Source organism: Balaenoptera borealis (genome assembly GCF_965194805.1).
Source record: "Balaenoptera borealis genome assembly, chromosome: 3".
Taxonomy (NCBI): domain Eukaryota; kingdom Metazoa; phylum Chordata; class Mammalia; order Artiodactyla; family Balaenopteridae; genus Balaenoptera; species Balaenoptera borealis.
In genome coordinates, this window is record NC_138866.1 from 125,474,176 (window position 1) to 125,488,308 (window position 14,133).

At 51.7% G+C, this 14,133-nt stretch overlaps 1 long non-coding RNA gene across 2 annotated transcripts in view; it reads left to right on the top strand.

Annotated features, from left to right (window-relative positions):
- The window catches only part of LOC309624921, a 999,471-nt gene that overhangs the window by 15,604 nt on the left and 969,734 nt on the right, over window positions 1–14,133 (top strand). The gene's annotated exons all lie outside the window — the stretch shown is intronic.

Sequence of the window (14,133 nt, forward strand, 5' to 3'; positions counted from 1 at the left end):
GGCCACCCCAGCTGCTCCTGCCCCTCCAGCAGGGGGTGCTGTTTGCCACCCTCTGGCTCTTAGCTGCCCTCCACCGTGCAGGGTCTCCAGACAGCTAGGAGACACATCCCCTCACCTTTCTTTTCTGAGCACAGGCTGTATGCAGGGAAGATTCTATAGGCACTAAGGGAAGATGGAGCCAGGACCAATAAGTCCTACTGCAGAGATTATGTCTGTCGGAGGATGGAAGGCCAGTTATCATCATGACCGCTGGTGCTGACATTCACGGAGCCAGGGGTACCATGCACAGGCTCAGTGCCTTGCAGCCATGACCTTGCCTCAGCTGGCACCTTGATTATCCCCATCCTACAGATGGGGAATGTGGCTCAGAGAGTTCATCAACTTGCTCAGGCCCACACAGCTAGACACACGGCTGCTGACATGGTAAAATGCCAGGTCAGTCTCAGCAAGGGAGAGGAGGTGGCCTTGAGCTCTGGGGATGGGGTTGGGCTCTTAGATGGAGGACAGAGAGGAAAGGCAGAGAACAAACAGCACAGACAAATCAGGGTGCTGGCCACCCACTGAGCCTGGACCTGTGGGGTGGCACGGGCAGGACGAGCTCAGAGCCGGGTCCTCCTGGGTCGCAGGGGTGTGGAAGGGATTCTGCTAGGGAGTGACACCCTCCACAGGGCTGGATCTGCCAGGGCCTGAAGCTCGTTATGACAAGAAATCAAAAACAGGTTTGTGGGTGAGTCAGCGGCTGGGAGCACATGGAGAAACAGGCTTCTTGGAGGTCTTCCCTCGGCCCTGCAGACTGTGCAGCTGCCCAGGCCTACCTGCCGGCCCTGGACCACAGTGCTGGCCCGAGGACCAGCGGGAGCAAGTTTGCTCGGGCCCGCTGGGCACCTTCCCGCACCCATCCACTCTCGCTGTTGTGTCTGCAGCGCCGGTGGGGGTCCAGGAGGGGGCACTGGCCAAGGCTACATCTGAAACCTTGTTCCCAACCACAGACAGGGCAGGCCGGTCGGAAAATATTCCTTTCCTGAGACATCGCAGCTCGGCCTCTTTGAATCACCCGGCCACTTCCTTCCTGTGTGTATCTTACACACTCTGGCTGAGGGAGGGGATGGGTTCGGCGTGTGTTGTTGTTGCTTGTTTTAAGTGTTTGTCTATGTCTTTTTCCTTTGTGAGTTGCACGCTAGGAGGGTGAGGTTGGTTCTAAGAGGCCTTTGTCACTGTAAGGGACGTTGGGGATGACTTGGGTTTTCTTTGCAAGTTAAAAACCTCTGCTGGTGAGAATGAGAAGGAAGGAGGGTCTCCTTAGGGCCACACATAAGGACCTTCATGTGTACAGGTAAGGCAGGTGAGGAACGTGGAAGATCCGGGAAGCTGAGGTATTGGCCGTGGTCTTGGAGCCGAGGTTTCCTGCCTCCTAAGTCCAAGCACTTTCCTGGACATCCACGGGCAATGTTAACACGCCCTCCAGTGCCTGTGGCGGCCAGCCACACCACTCCTCAACCTTCAGAGCCTGCACTAAAAACATCTGGTGCTTGTTTCCTGAAAAGCCAAGGGATCTTTGGCTTGTTAGTTTTTCTTTCTCTTTAGGTAAACAGAATAAAAGAGAGTTTCTCAAACTTTCTTGGCTGTGACTCACGGGAGATAATACAATTCACATAGCAACCCCATACACACACGAGTGTACACGTGTATATATGCATGTGTGTATAATGTGTGTACATGTGTATGCAAAATACAAACATTTATCTATAATGGATACAATTTTCATAAGAAACACTCTTTGTATGTGCCCCACATTCACCCTACCCGTGATACACGCACATTTTCTGTATAGACGCACGTAAACATACATAAATGTGTATCTGTGACTGACGCAAATTTTAGGAAACAACATCAACTCACACGATATACTTGATGTGTGATCCAATCCATTTTCCGCTGGCCACCTCCCACTGAGCTATGTCCACACATTAGTGGGTCACAATCGATGCTTGGCAAACACTGAAAAGGAAGGAGTTGTGTGTGTGGGGCCCCACAGTCCTGCACCCAGTCCCCGGGCACCTGTGCTCCACAGTCAGGTGCACTTGTGCTTTGGACCTGAGGGCAGGAAGGTTTGCCCCTGCCCATGGGGCAGGCCTGGGAGCGCTACCCCAGACTCGGGATTTCCTAGGGGCCAAGTGTTTGGGGGGGGTGCAGGTAGGAGGAACTCGAGGCCACACCTCCAAAGACAGGTGCCCACGTGGCCACATGTGGCACTCGCTGCCCCTCCGAGCGAGCCCTGTTTCTTCTAAATGTGGGTGGTGGTGACAACGATCAAAGCACAGCCAGATCACCTCGTGTGGCAGGAGGTGCTCAGGGTGGAGGTGCTTCTTCCTAATCACGTGGGGATGAGAGGCCTGGTGGCCCTGCCCACCGCAGTGGGTGGGAGGAGTTGAAGGTGAGGGCAGTGTCAGTTCACCCAGGTGAGCCCTGTGTATGTGTGGCGGGGGTGGGGGGAGGATGGGGGGACCCAAGAGGCTGTTCAGAGAGACTTTGTCCACGGTTGCTGTGAGCTCCACGTGGCTGTGGAGCCCCTTTATTCCACGCCAGGTGACAATGATGCCCATCTGCGAAAGTGCCCACGGAGCCCTTTCTGATGGGCACTTTCTTGCAGGGCTCTGCGGCCAGTGATGGAACTAGATATCCAGATGCGACCCTCCCGCAGCTCAGGTCCATCCGGGCTGCAGGGACCACAGATGCAAGCCTGCTGCAGGCCGGTCTCCGGGGGGTTAAGCAACCATGGAGTGGGGCAGTGTGGGGGCTGCAGGGTGCAGGCTGACCCCCCAGCTCAGCCAGACGTGTGGGCACCAGCCCTGGTTCCCAGCCATCCATGGTGTACTGGTGTTCCCCTGGGACCTCACATTGAGTGTGGGCAAGGGTGAGAGGCAGTGAATGTTTATTATCTTTCCATGGAAAGACAGTCACTGGGCCAGATGAGAGATACACCCAACCGTCTAACGGCCCCCAGAGCTGCTGCGAGATTTTACACCATAATTGCCCAGAGCGACTTCATGCACGGAGAGGATCTGCTGGTCAGAGGGGCTTGGCAGGTGACCTGGGTGGGGAATGTGGGTGGGGCAGCTATCTGCCTTCATGCTGGGGTTTGCTCTGGGTGCCTCTGCAGCCATCTCCAGCTCCCCTTGTAAGGGAAGCTCCCCTTGCTTTACAGCCCGAGTATCTGTGGGATGGGGTGCAGCCCAGGAAACAGAACTGGCAGGAGGCAAGCCGGGGGTCCTTTTTCTATGTCAGCCCTGCTCCCTGCTGGTGCTTCTTCCCACTACTGTTGCCACATTTAGCAAATAAAAATACAAGCTGTCCAGTTATATTTGAATTTGAAATAAACAATGAATACAATTTTAGTATCAGCATGGCCCCAATGTTGCATGGGTGTCCTGTATTTGTCAACTCTACCTCCTAGACCTTGGGCTCCATGGTTGGACCTTTGAACCCACAGTCTGTAAGGGCTGGGGGCTGAGACTGCAGGCCTGAGGCAGCCGGGACAGTCCACCAGACAGCAGAGACCTTGTGTAAATGGCAGATGTGTAAAGAACGGGTCAGAGGAGTGGGATCCCGAAGGCCCTGAACAGAGCCTGAGAGACAGAAGCTGTGCGTGTTCTGAGCCCACGAGCCCTCATGTGGATGGCTGTGATCTCCACCCAAGCTCACTGGAAAGGGTCTCTGTTCCCCAAACCCTGTCCCTCACCAGCCCCTGACCTTGCAGTGGGGTATTGGTCCCCAGATGCTTCCCCTGGGGGAACAGAGAAGGCTTGCTCAGCTGGCCCCTGTGCCCCCTATATCTGAGGAGCTGGGGCTCTCTAGAAGTCCTGGGGGCACCCTACTTCCATCAGGTCCTGACCCCTGGAACCACAGGACATAAGACTGAAGAGAAAAGGGAAGATTGGGTGTGAGAGGAATGTCCCAGGGATAAACACAGCCCCAGTAGAAAGGCCTGGGTCTTTCCCACTCCCACACCCAGGCCAGGTAACTTGCTTTTCTTTCACTAACAGCTTGGCCTTAAGGAAACGGAGGGCCCTAGAACCCTAGCTTCAGCTGGAGGAGGGATATTAGCAGTACAGCCCAGCTAAGAAGAATTCTGTGTTAGGGTGTGGGGCCAAAGGCCATTTAGTAATTGTATTACTCAGGAACTTTTTTTTTTTTTTTTGTAATTGCTTGAAGATACAGTTCAAATTAGCTTAAACAGAAAGAGGAAATTTATTGGCTGTGTAACAGGATTACTAGCTTCAGGCATAGTTGGATCCAGGAGCTCACATTGCATCCATAGTCAACATGTCAACCTCTCTGTACATAATTCTATTCTGTCCCCCATCCCCCTTTCACTTCTTCCTGCAGCCAGCTCCCTCACATGGTCAGATTGTCAAGCTGGCCATCAACAGCTCCATTTAGACAAGCTAGAGCCTCACAGCAGAGAACTCAAGTCCTTGAGGCCACTCTGATTGGTCCCCTTGGTTGTACGCCCAGCCCAGATGGACCCCTGTGCTAGGGAGGCAGAGCTTGGCCAGCCCAGGGTCATATGCCCACTCCTGTGAGGGCAAGAGGGAAGAGTAAGTTGGGCAGACAGGGCAGTGTATTCCCCTGCTAAATTCTCTGCTCACCGTCCTAGTGCTTGTGTTTCCAGCAGGGACCTCACCTGGAGAGGAGAGGGGTGGTCCGTATGAGAGTGGATTCAGCTAACCCTAGTCATTTTACCCAAAACTTTGCTAATGTGACGTTTAACAAGCCAGTCAGAAGGCTGTGCATTTATGTCGTTGACAGGTGACTCGGGCAGGGCCTGGGGAACGAGCCAGCCTCCTGCCAAAGCAGAGTGTAGGCAGAGTTGGTCCTTGGGGCTCAGGCCCTTTGGATGGAGACTTCTGTTGCCGAACGTCTGGTCTCCCTCTGCTTCCAGTTTCTTGGGAGGTGACACTGCTAAGTCCCTCACAGTCAAGGGTCATGTGACTGGTGGTGGCTGTGCACTGTGAGTGGAATGCTGTCTGTGACATCCAGGGCGAGGCATGATTCTCCAGGCCCTCTCCCTCTTCCATACACATTGACCAGATAGGAGTTCTTGAGGGGAGACAGAGCCACAGGGTGGGTGCAGCTTGGAGGGCCACCTGCCACTTGGTTAATCGCATCCCTGAGAGTTGCCCAGATCTGAAGTGTACTGTGTGTGAGAAATAAATGTACAGAAGGCAAATAAACCTTTGCTGTGCTCAGACTCTAAGATCTGGGGCTGTTTGTTGCAGCAGCATAGGGTGACCTCTTCTGACAAATACACCTTGACAGTCCTTTGGACAATTTGAGACCTTACTTTGCTCTGAGATGGCCCCAGTCTGTTCAACCTTTCAGTCTCTCAGGATCTACACCCCTGCCTTCCTTCTTCTCTATCAAATATTCCTGGCTGGCTGATGGGGTGCTCATTTGAGCTAAGGTCTGAATGGCCGATGCGGGTTAATCTTGCCCATCCAACATTCTTTCAACCTTAAACTCTAACCAAACTGAGCATCCTCCCGAGTCCTCTCCCCTGGATCTTTGCTGTCCGGGGCCTTTCTGTCCTGTTCCTGCCATGGGGCCTCGCTGCCCGCTTGGATGGGTGCGGTCATACCAATCCTTTCACACCCGCTCATATCAGGCTCCTGGACGACCTTCCCCAGGAGATCCATGCGGACCCCAGCCTGGACTCTCCTGCAGGCTGAGCTTGTAGCTTTATCTTGGAACTACGTCTGTGCTCGCCTGCCTCTCGACATACTGGGGCTCCTGGAGGGGAGGCGGGGTCCAGCCTGGCCCCCGGCGCCCAGGGACTTTCACCTGCGCACAGACCTCACTTTAGCAGAACTGTCGATGCGAGTCAAGGGCACTAAGACGCCTCCTCTCGCCCAGCTCGCGGCTTCGTGACGGGGTGGGGGGTGGAGGTGCAGAACGCCTGGGGACACCCTGAACCCCGCCGCTCGCTCAGTCGCCCTTTCTGTGGCACTTGCGGCCGCCCACAGTCAAGGCAGCGGGTGGCCCGCGCTGACCTCGCCGACATTTCCTGTCCCGGGAAACGCCCCGCGGAGAGATCGGAAAGCGCAAGTCTGGGCGAGCGCGGCGCCGAGGTCACGGTGACCTGCCAGGGAGGGCGGTACCTGCGGCCCGACGGGGAGACGCCCGCGCCGCCAGGCCCTCCGCCACCCCTGCGCCCCCCGCGCCCTCAGGCCCTCCGCCGCCCCCGCGTGCCCCTGCGCCCCAGCCACCGCGACCTTCCGCCACCCCGCGGCGCCGGCCCTGCTGCGCTGCTCCCCTGCCCTAACGCACCGCCAAAGCGCGCACCCGGCCTCAGCTAAACTCAGAGCCTATTTTTAAACCCGGAAGCTGGCTGGAGACCAGTTTGCAAAGACAAACCTTTAATAGAAAGAGGTCCATGAATGAAAGAAAAAGCAAGGCACGTCAGTGTGGGGACTAGTGAGTGGCCACAGAAAACCCTTGGTGTCTTTTCTGTGGTTCCAGCGACGGGGCAGCTACTTCCCACATAATACCGTTTGCTGAACACTTACCTGTACTGGGAGAGGAGCGGGTGATGATAGTGATGGCCGCTCCTGTTTACTGCTTGAGTACGTGCTGTGTGCCAGGCGCATCGCCAGCCACTTTATGTACATTGTCTCAGGGCTTATCCCAACAACAACTTTTTTTACTGAAGCATAAATACGTCAGTCCAAGGCACTTAAATCTTCGCACAGCAGGAGATTGACTTACCCATCTTCAATTTCGACATCAATGCACTCTTCCCAGTCACTATGGTTGTGTGGCAAACCATCCCCAAACTTAGTGGCTTAACAATGACATTTATTTTGCTCGTGAATCTGCAAAATAAATTCCCCTGGGGCTCAGCAGGGAGCAATGTTTCGAAAACACCCACCTGCCCCCAGGAGGCATTCTGCCAGGACAGAAATTTTTCTTTGGCCAGAGCCACCTAGGCTTGGCTGGGGGTGGGCAGGGGGGAGGGTGGGGGATGGAGGAGGGATGTCACGGGCTGCCGGGGCCTGTGGAGCCACTCTCTTCCTTCATTCTGTGCCCTCAGATTGGAGAGAACAGAGATCAGGAGGTGAGATCTACAAAGAACAAAGGATCCAGTCTGGTTATCCAGAGTTACTAGGCAGTTAAATTAGACAGGACGAATTTAATTAATTAGGCTGACTTAGAAAGGAGGATACATTGGTACCCAGGACTTCTTCACAACGTGGCTCACAGCCGGGTCTTCCATCGCCAGTGTCCTTGGCATCTCTCCTACAGGTCCCAGTCCAGGGTGTTCTGATTTATGCTCAACCTCAATGACCCCAGCTGGCCTGGGGCAGATGCAGGAAGGGATGGGGCTCTGAGAGGCCCAACTGGAGGCCCACAGCTGGGAGGAGGATGCCAGTCCTTGGCCCCTGGCCTGCAAGGATGAGTCTCATCATAGAATAGGCCTTCATTTTATCAAGACTCGATATTTTTTTTTCTCTTCTAACTCATTTACTTTTGTTTTTATCCTTGTGCATGCCCAAAACACAGTCCTCACGTCTTATTTCTCTTTTTTGAAGACATCTCATTTCTATTCATTCCTTCTAGCTTGGTGATAGAGCAGGTGGTGGCCATGTCCTGGGAGTTTGGCTGGGCAGTTTTCTCATCATTCCTGTCTATGTTAATTGCAGTTTCCATTTCTTCTGTCCTACAACATTTATCTAGGAGAGTGTTTTTATTTTCAGTTTCCAGTGGGTAGATTTTTAGGGTTGAGGTATGATTTGCATTTTAAAAATTAAACAAGTTATTAACTTGTACATTTATTGCACTGAGTTTTTAGGACTTCCGTACACTTTCTGCCTTTTGGTATTTATTGAGATTTTCCTCTATGGCCCAACATGTAATCATTTTTTATAAATATTTCTTGACTGCTGGGAAGGAAAAGTGGTCTTTTTAAAAATAAAATTTGATGTAGATATAGCTCACGGGTCACCAGCCTATGACCACAAAGTAATAGGCAAGTCCTTCTTATACCTAAATTATACCCAAACAATGAAGACACAGTGCACCCCCATGTCCCATTGCCAAGGACACAGACCTCTGCAGAAAATGGCCTGTCTTCCCATAACAGTGATGGGCAAGACTGATGGGGTCCATCAGTTCTAAGCCACACTTTGTCACCTGGACCAAGCAGAACTCCCCTTGGGCCCCAGTCTGACCTCCAAGACTTTGTCCTCAAAGGTTAGGTGACCTCTGACTATAACCCCATGGCTCAGACATTTTCCACATTGCTCCAGAAACTTCTATTCCTCAGCTCCTGCCCTCACTCTCAACACCAAGAGCTCAAACCCAGTCCAGGCACCCGGGAAGGGGCATCTGCCATGGTGTCCCCTCTACTCCACGCACTCACCAGTCCCCCCAGAAGGTTCCTGGTCCTGAAATAAACTCCTCCATTAAAAAAAGAGAAAAGTTCACATGACCACGGATGTCTCTGAACAAAGCTTTATAGTGCTGAAAGGAGAGGTGGGGGTTGATTCAGAATCACTGCTGCTGATTTTGCACCCTGTATCAATACTTTATTTTTATTGCCAATTAATATTCTGTTGTATAGATATACCAGATTTTATTTACCCACTCTTCAATTGATGGATATTCAGTTTGTTTGCCTATTATGAATAAGGCTGTTGTGAACATCAGTGTATAAGTATTTGTGTCGGCATATGTTTTCATTTTTCTTGGGAATAGACCTAGGAGTGGAATTGTTGGGCCATACAGAATCTCTATCCTTAACCATTTTAAAAACTGCCAGACCGTTTTCCAAAGTGGTGGCATGATTTTACATTCATGCCAGCAGTGTATGAGGGTTCTGATTTCTCCACATCCTTGCCAGCACTTGTTGTGATCTGACTTTCATTCTAGTCAGATCTAGTCTGGTAAGTGTGAAGTGATAACTAATTGTGGATTTGATTTGTATTTTCCTGATGGTTAATGATGTTGAGCATCTTTTTATGTCTTGTTTGTTGAAATATCTGTTCGTTTTTAATTGGGTTATTTGCCCATTTTTAGTTGGGTTATTTGACTTTTTGTTGTTGAGATGTCATAGTTCTTTATGTATTCTAAATGCAAGCTCCTTATCAGATATATGATCTGCAATTTTTCCCCTCCCATTTTGTGGGTTATCCTCTTACTTTTTTGTGTCCTTTGAAGCACAAAAGTATTTAATTTTGTGAAGTGCAATTTGTCTATTTTTTCCTTTTGTTGTCTTTGCTTTTGGTGTCTTATCTAGCCTAAGCCAAGGTAATGAAGATTTATATCTATTTCCTATGAAAAGCTTTATAGTCTTAGGTGTTTCATTTAGTTCTATGATTCATTTTGAGTTAGTTTCTTGTATGGTGTGAAATCTCAACAACAAAAGGGCCTTCAACTGATTGGATGAGTTCCACCCATATTATGGAGGGTCATCTGCTTTACTCAGGATCTACTGATTTAAATGTTAATCACATCTAAAAAATATATTTATACACATATACATATATAAATATATATATATTTATAGATAGATAGATATAAATATCTATCTATCTATAGAGAGATATTTGTTGTAAGGTATTGACTCATGCAATTACAGAGGCTGAGAGGTTCCATGATCTCTCATCTACAAGTTAGAGACCCAGGAAAGTAGGTCATGTAGTTTGAAGGTCCAAGAGCTGAGAGCTCTAGTCCGAGGCTGAAGGCCTGGGGACCAGCAGCACTGAAGGCAAGAAAAGATCAATGCCCCAGCTCATGCAGTCAGGCAGAGAGCCAATCCAACTTTCCTCTGCCTCTTTGTTCTATCAGATCCTCACCAGGTTGGATGATGCCTACCCAAATTGGGGAGGACCATCTGCTTTGCTCAGGCTCCCGATTCAAATGCTAAAAATCTCTTCCAAATACACCTTCGCAGGTACACTCAGAAGTAACGTTTATTACATAAAATTTCTAAAAATCTTATATGTTCTGGTATAATGTTATAAGTCATAATCCTAGTTATTACTTTAAAATGTATATCTCAGAAATAACTAAAAAAAAAAAAAAAAAAAAAAAAGAAGTAACGTTTAGCCAGAGATAGGAGCATCCTGTTGATCTTGGATGGCCTCGGCCTGCAGTGACTTTAAGATGGATTTCAGTTCCCGGCCAGAGATTGAACTCACAGGCCGAGGCAGTGAGAGTGCTGAATCCTAGCCACTAGACCAGTGGCCAGTGACAAGGCCCTGGCCTGTGTGGCTTTGCAGAAAATGAATTTCCACAAAGAAACGGAAAGTAGTGAAACAGGTAAAGTGTCTATTAGGAGGAAAAAGAGTACGTGTGGATAGACAAATGGGCGGGCTCAGAGAGAGAGAGCTGCGCCCTCATGGTAGTTTGAATCACTTATATGGGGCATTTCTTCTGGGCTTCATTTGGCCAATCATCTTGCTTTGCCTCATTCTGAGTCCGTATTTGGTTTATCTCAGGGTCCTCCCATGAGTGCACGTGCATCACTTAGCCAAGATGGATTCTAGTGAAGAGGCCTATGGGTAGGTTGACATCACTCCCTTTTTGACCTCTAAGGAGCCTTTCTGCGCATGTGTAGTTGGGAAGGTCTCCTTGACCTTGAGAATGAGAAATATGTGGTTTCTATCTTTTATCTGGGCAAGGCTCAGCTCCTCTCTCACTCCTGCTATTTTGGAGTATCTGTCCACAGGGGACAAACTCCAGCTGCTCAGCATGGGACCCAACTGTCTCCTGCCTCACTGTGGCCAAGTCAAGGTGACACATACAGTTAACCATCACAATTTTCATTCATTTCCATGGATTTTAAAATTTCCAGTGAGATTTCCTCTTTGATGCATGGATTATTTAGAAGTGTGTTGTGTAACTTTCAGTGTTTATAGATTTTTCTGTTGTGTTTTTGGCATTGAGGTCTAGTCTGATTCCATCTTGGACATAGGACATCCTCTGTACAACTGTCTGCAAGTTTTAAAAGAGCAGATCGTTCATCTGCCCAACTCCTCGTTCTTCAAATGTGACCAGAGACTCCTGTTCTGCAGGAGGAGGTTTCAGGGCCACAGGGTGGGAAGCAGAGCTGTCATTGTGTCCTTTCTAAGTGGCCTCCAGACAGTGCTGGGTGAATGCAGAACCCTGGATAGTGGGGCCCAGGTGAAGGGTCTGATCATCCATGTGGGGCCTGAACCCACCGGTATCATAATGGGGCTGCTATACCACACAGTGTATCAGACTCAGGCTTGGTCTGCGCCACCAGCCCACACTCAGCAGTGAATTCAGGAGTGGAGGGAGCTCAGCCTGAGTCATTGACCTGGGACCTGGGACCCTTTGCTGCAGCGCTTGCACCTGGACACAGGTCTCCTAGAGCAACAGAATACCAAGAAACTATAAGGGACTAAAAATAACTGTGTGCATGTGCAGTTGGGGCAAATTATGGGCAACAAGATACAAAGAGACCAAAAAAAACCCCCAACTGCCACTTCTGAAGAGCCGGGAGCAAAAACAGGGTGTGGGGAGCAAAAGCAGAGTACTACGCATGCCCCCTGCACACACCACCACCAAGGGGGTGGGCAGATCACCTAAGCCACCCCTCCGGTCGACCCTGGACACACCCCTTCCCTCACCCCATATAAGGAACCAGCTCGCCCGCCCCGCAGCCCCAGCGAGCGAGCTAGCAAAGGAAACTGTTACTTGTTCTCACTTCCCCCTACTGCAATAGGGGCCCCAGTAAAGCCTTGCCTGAATTTCTTGTCTGGCGTCTGATCAATTTCTATTGATTAAGGAGGCCAAGAACCCTGGTCGGTAACAATTGGGTGGAGCCCACCCACAGGCCCCCAGGCAGCAGAAGGCACTCTGGGTCCTGGCTGGAGGCCTCCTCTACCCTCTAGGTCTGCAGGTGGGTCCCAGACCCCGATGGCCTAGGAATCCCACTTGTGGCCGCCCCCCGTCCTGGGTGGCTTGGCCCAGGCAGAGGTATGGAATGGGAGACACAGAAGACAGGCTTGGTTATGGGGCCAACTTTGGGAGGGATGAACCAGAGCTTGAGGGGATAAAGATGGAGGTTGAGGAATCACGCTTAAGCTGGGCCCCACATTGACTCTGCTTGCCTTCTAAGTGCAAGAGAATGCCGCTCTTCCCACCCTAATCCAGGAGCAGCTTGCTCTTGCCAGCTGCCTCCTGCTCCTCTGGCCGGCGGGTCAACAGGGAGATGGGACCCAGTGCTCCTTTCAGTCCTCTCAGCCTGGCCCTGGGTGAGGCGAGCTCGGTGGGCATCACACTGCCTCATCTTGTGCTGAGTGTCTCTCCAGCTCCCCCCAACCCCCGCCCCCAGGGTGGTGTGGCAACAGGCGGCGCACTTGTCACCTCTCTGGGGCACCCTGGCTCTGCTCCTTTGGCCCCCACTGGGGCATGCGGCTGAGGTTGGTGGCTGCATATGGCTAGTGTCTGGCCACTCTTGGCTCCGCCTCCATGTGCCGTGGCACCAGCAGTGTCACTCAACATGTGTTTGCACACAACTGACTCAGTGCTTCTGTCTGGAGGATTTTATCCTGCAAAGGTACTCGAAATTGAGTGAAGACAAATGACAAAGTTGGGCTTGTGACCAAAGAAACAGCTACTGCTCACTAAATGGCACAGTTTCAGTCTAGGATTGTCCACTCACACAGTGGCCCATGTCTGCTGCCGTAAAGCGGGATTCTGCTTTCGATGCTGACTTTGATGTGTGCACAGTCAGCTCCCACGGGTGTGGAAGCGCTTGCCCAGGCATCTTCCTCCAGGCTTATGCGGGCCTGGACACCCGGACGACACATGAGCTCTGCAGGCTGCGGCTGTTGCCTTGGAGTATGGGTGTCAGACGCCAACTCCCTGCATCACTGTTTCCGTTACCTAAATCAGGATTCCATCCCTTTTAAGTCTGCTTTCCATGTCCTTCTATCATGTATGTTTAAAATCCATTCACAGTTTTATCAAAACATCTCTTTGGGAAAAAGTGAGCCTGGGAAGAAAGTGTGAGTGTTGAGTCCTGTTTTTCTGATAGACTCTCCACCTTCACTCCACTGGATGCAAAGTCATTTTCATGAGCTGCTTGGGAATTTCCTGTGTATTTACCTGGGCTTCCAGACATACCTGGGCTCTTGTCCCACACGGCACGGCCAACAGCTGCTTTGGCCTGAGGAGCCATCTCGGCCGGAGCTAAGAGCGACTCACCTCAAACCTTCCCACCCCAGCGGCCCCTGCCCACGGTGGACCCCAGGCTGCTGCAGAGGAAGGCACCAGGTGCCTCCAGGCCAGAAGGAAACCCCCACAAGATGCCTTCCACCAGGGGAGGGGCACCAGCAGGATCTCAGCCTGCAACGGAGCAGGCCTGTTTCCCCCTCTTAGCCTCCCTTGGGCAGAATTGGGGGGACAGCTGTGGAGGAAGAAATGTGCTCCCCCATGGGCACAATGTGTGCACAGGAGACCCACAGATACCTCACCGATGCAGACACGCTGCCAGGCACAGACACACACACACACACACACACACGCACACACACACACACACACAGAGGCACTCACTCTGCTCAGCCAAGGCCTCCTGTGCACTCATTTCCTCTTCTGTGGAGGCTGCATCAGAGCCAGGCTTGCAGCTGCCCTGCCAGCCCCGAGACCATGGAGCCTTTTCTCTCAGGGGCCGGCAAGGCTGTCAGATGCACCAGCCTCACACCCACGTCCATGCTGGGAGCAGGGAGAGGGTTGGCCCCTTCCCCACCTGCTGCTGCTCTCATTGCAGAGGCCTCCAGAGCTCTGTCTCAGACCCTGCTGTTCTGCTCTGCCCATTGGCCCATTTCTCAGACTTGAGTAGGTGAATTCCCACAGTCAGGAAGGAGTAGCCTCTGTGTTCCAGGGCTGCAGAGGTCTGAGCACTAGATGGTCCCTCCGAGCATGGAGCTGAGGGGCCCTTCAGCCAGTGCGTCTTGGGCCACCCAGCCCCCTATCCCCCAGCCCCTCCAAGCCCACTTGGCCAGCAGGTCTGTCACAGGCCAAGCCCTCTGGTGATGGGTGACCAGGAGTGATGGGTTCCCTGCTTTCCTTTCTCCCAGATTTGCTTCCCCCTCAAGGGCA